Here is a 5,019-nt window from a genome sequence, read left to right as displayed (position 1 = left end):
CTGACATTATCATAATCCTCCTTACTAGGAAATGTGTACAGTTAAGAGCTTTATCATCCTAGCCTCTGACAAAATCCTGCAAGACTCGTGGCTGTGGTATTAATTGATTGGTGTCATTTATAGGTAATCTAACAACACTGAATAATTTATTTTCCAATGACACATGCTGAAAATAAATGGTTGCTCTGATAAGTGCATAGCTTTGGAAGGAAGTGTACTACACAGGGCTTCAGGTAAAGATTAAGGTTCAAAGATCTCTTTCAGAATCCTCTATTATTCGCTTTAGTATACAAGGCTTTCATTACAGTAGAGGTGCATAGAATTCAATATCCTTTTTCAAATCAGATTGTCTGTTATGAATTTTAAAAGTCTAGAACATGGATACATGAGAACAGGAAATGTACAATGTATAGCACAGCCTTGCAAATCACCATAAAAATTGACCAGTTGAGGCACAAAATCTGTTTTCCACTCTTTTACGTGGTGCAGATGAGGCAGAAAAAGAAAAAATTTTGCAAGAATCACTTAGTAGGAAGTGGCTCTCCTTATTAATCTACACCATTTTCCAAGCCTCATGGATAGCCCTAGTTCATCTGCTCACACGTCTCAAGATTTTAAACACCAAAGAGCAGGAAAGACTGAGGTCATATAGAACATATAACCTATCTGTGCTATTCCTATGCTTTGTTTAAAAAAGAAAAGGCTAATGTGATGGCCTACTAGATAAATGGCTATATGTGATGGCCTAATGTGACAGCCACACTATAATGTGATGGCCTCCGGGGGAAGGCACACAGTTAAAGCAAAATCTGTTTACTTACAAACATATACATGTAGTGTTCACAGTAGAGGCTCATGCACTCATGTAAATGGGTGGAACCCTGAGCCCACTGACTTCCGTGGGGCCAGGATTTCATTCAATGTGAATTCCAATGTGAATTCCAGGAATGACTTACATCAGTGAGTCCAAAATATCCTAAACCTAGAACCTCTCTTTTTTTGGTACACTAAAATGCAGAATGACAGAATTCCTGTAAATTCAGTCTTACTGGTAAAATTAACTATATGCATGTGTCTTATAATAAGAATGATCATGTGCATTGGAAGTGAAAAGCCTTATAGAATTAAATAGGAATTAAGTCAACATAGAATGTAGGACTCTTCCATAAGAGTAGCATTTCTAGAGTGGTACACATTTGAGTAGAATGCTGACTGCAGCCAGCAGGTCCAGCCTTGTTTCCAGAGAAGTCAGCGGCAAAACTCACATTGACTTCCTTCAGTGCTAGATGGACTTCAAGGTTTTCATTACTCACACCCTGAATATAAACATCATTTATATCTGACTGAAAAAATGTGACTTTATTATTTTAAAGCATTTACCAATAAAACAATCCTCACTAACATCTGATTGCTCCGTTTTTCCACTGCTATGCACATCGGAGCATAAATGAGTACAAGTTCAACTGATTTTGTAAGTGGTGTAATACACGGGGCAATACATGGTTTGGGATGAATAAAACATTATACACAATTTGCAGGGCCCAGGATCTCATTGTCTTACCATTAGTGCAGAGTAAAGCATGTAAAAGCACATTGTATGACAGACTGAAATATGTGGAGACAATTCTGTATTAGGCTGTAATAAGCATGTTAATTAGAATCATAGAATATCAGGGTTGGAAGGGACCTCAGGAGATCATCTAGTCCAACCCCCTGCTCAAAGCAGGACCAATCCCCAATTAATTCATCCCAGCCAGGGCTTTGTCAAGCCTGATCTTAAAAACTTCTAAGGAAGGAGATTCTACCACCTCCCTAGGTAATGCATTCCAGTGTTTCACCACCCTCCTAGTGAAAAAGTTTTTCCTAATATCCAACGTAAACCTCCCCCACTGCAACTTAAGACCATTACTCCTTGTCCTGTCATCTTCTACCACTGAGAATAGTCTAGAACAAACCTCTTTGGAACCACCTCTCAGGTAGTTGAAAGCAACTATCAAATCCCCCCTCATTCTTCTCTTCTGCAGACTAAACAATCCCAGTTCCCTCAGCCTCTCCTCATAAGTCATGTGTTCCAGACCCCTAATCATTTTTGTTGCCCTTCACTGGACTCTCTCCAATTTTTCCACATCCTTCTTGTAGTGTGGGGTCCAAAACTGGACACAGTACTCCAGATGAGGCCTCACCAATGTCGAATAGAGGGGAACAATCACGTCCCTCGATCTGCTGGCTATGCCCCTACTTATACATCCCAAAATGCCATTGGCCTTCTTGGCAACAAGGGCACACTGTTGACTCATATCCAGCTTCTCGTCCACTGTCACCCCTAGGTCCTTTTCCGCAGAACTGCTGCCTAGCCATTCGGTCCCTAGTCTGTAGCGGTGCACTGGATTCTTCCGTCCTAAGTGCAGGACCCTGCACTTATCCTTGTTAAACCTCATCAGATTTCTTTTGGCCCAATCCTCCAATTATTATTGTTCATTCTTACAGTAATCCTGGATGCCAGCATGGCTGTCAGAATAGCCTAATTTAACCAATAAAAGAATAACCACTTTCCCTAAACACTTTTCCCATTAACTCAGCTCATAAAGAAACAATCCTGCTCCCCTTCCCATCCAGGGTCAGGGAAAGCCCTAAATGCAGTAGAACAACCTTATTTCTGCCATGCAGGGGCAGACTCTCAAGAGGTCAAGCCTGCATGGGGAGGAGTGTACGTCAGTCCATTGATTGCAGTAATAACTGTGCTGGTGCTCTGTGCTACATAAAGTTCAGTCCATCCTCCCACTGAACCCAAAGATCCCTTACACAAGGCCAGTTTACTCAGGCTCTGAGCTCTAAAATGTGAATATTTGACTCTACAGTAAGAGCCAAACAGCCATGGGAACCTCTTCATCCTTCTGCTTCCTGCATATTTCCCCTCTAATTCTGCCCAGGGCAGGTACCAGCTCTCACATTCCAGGAGCAAAGTAGGATTTTTTTTTTCATTTCAATTTTGGCAGAGAATAGCCATGCCCTTTCTACTTGCCTGTCCATGAAGCTCTGTTTTACCTCCCTTAAGCCCTTCCTCTTCATCTTTATCATAGAGCTAAGGTTTAGGGAAATGGAAAATTTCCCCCTGGGTTTTTGTATTGGACTGTCACCAGTACCTACCCTCAGGCCCAGATGTATGCAAAATTAAATTAATAAGCTTGTATTGAGATGGATATACCAAGTGTTCAACAGTTATGGCCTGTTTATAAACTTTTGTAAAGGAAGTGTAATTTGGGGGCCCGGGGATGGATTACCTGGACTTGACTGAAATATACTTTTCATCCTTTCACTTTTTAAAATCTAAGTGTATTCTTTGGGTAAAGATAGTTAGATAATATAGGCAACATCCTCAGTGGCTGTAAATTAACATAGCTTTATGATCCTGTATATACATACATTAGAGATGAGCCCAAGGTGCAAAGTGGATCAAGAGTCAAACTTTCCCAACACTTGAGAGTGTTCATATCTGTGGTTACGGATTTGAGGTGGTTATAGAAAACTTATGCCTGGCAGTTATTTGGGCCTTGTATTCCGCTGTCACTCCCTTTCCAACTCACTATAAAGAGAAATTGTGGTTTGCATATGTTTCACTACCCTTTACACATACATGTTATCAAGCCAAAAAATTGTAAAGTATCCATTAACTTGGGGGTATACTGCATCTCAATTTTGTGTACCCAGTTTGAGACACATGGGCCCAATTTTTACAGGTATTGAACATCCACAGTTCCCAATGTCTTCAACTAAACTTCTGAAAAAAAGGTCCAGTGACTCTAACTGGAACACATCAAACCACTGATCACTTTAAAAAAATAGTTTACCTCTTCTCTAGCTGCATTGACCTTAAACTGAACACTTAGCTTTAGCTCAGAGTTATAGAACGCTCAGCTGGTATCAGATTCTATTTGACAACTGGCAACTTTGGTTCTTGGATATATGTAAATGGGAAATGTTTCTATCGGTTCCAAATGCATTTTCAAATTCCATTTTTGCTCAGAATATTAGTGGGTGCTACTCCTGGTGCCTCAGAAGTATTTTTGCTCACTTTTATTGTTATATACCATTTATTTAGGTTGTCACAGGATGTTGTTTGTCTGTTTGGTGTAGTGTGATTAAGAAGGCCTAAAATCAGCGGAAAGACAAAGAAATGTGCTCCAAATGTACACAGTGGGACAAATCTTCTGCCCAGTGCCTAACCTGAGTACTTGGGTTGAGCATTGAGGTGACTAGCAGGTGCAGGGGATGAAGGAATCTTCCTTCTATGGCTGCTACTGTAGCTTCCCACCACAGTCTCCACTTGGGTAGTGGAAACAGCTGCTGGATCTCTGTAATTATGGAGTCCTGACACCACTGGTTCACCAGCCTGCCTCCAAATCCTTGTATTTGGCACGGATGCAGAGAGTGCCCCCCATACACACACACACAGAGCTAGGCTTTACATGCCGTAGGGGGTGTACACACCTTGCAAGGGCTGTCAGAATTCTGCCTCTCCAACATGTTCGCCCAGCCTGTGGAGAAGAGAGCAGGATTTGTTCCTTAGCACAGAAAAAGTTTAAGGTCTCAAACACAGTCTCCTGTCACAGCAAGACACTGAGATTATTCTGTTTCAGGTTGCAGGGCCATGTGACCCTGTTTCAACCAATAGCTATAATAGTTGCCATCATCTACTATTGACCATGTAGGACAAAAGCGCAAGGAGTTTTGTTTGCTCGATAATGACAAAACTAGTTATAGAGCAAATGTACCATACAAAGCAGGCTTAATAATTAAGCAATTGGACAGGATAGACAGCAAAAGTCTACACATTTTTTTACATGCCTCAGATTGCATTTGAAGACATATGGACAAAGATCAAGCAATTTTAACTAGAATATCAAAGAACTATTTTTGCATTTGAACCACCGCTGGGGATTTTTTCTGCACTCCTGTAGCATGATGGTGATACTCAGCCATAAATATTTCAAACACAAAACTGGCCTTGGGCTGAGACCT

This window comes from Caretta caretta, chromosome 1 (assembly GCF_965140235.1).
Source record: "Caretta caretta isolate rCarCar2 chromosome 1, rCarCar1.hap1, whole genome shotgun sequence".
Classification (NCBI taxonomy): Eukaryota; Metazoa; Chordata; order Testudines; family Cheloniidae; genus Caretta; species Caretta caretta.
Note: the sequence above shows the minus strand (reverse complement) of the source record.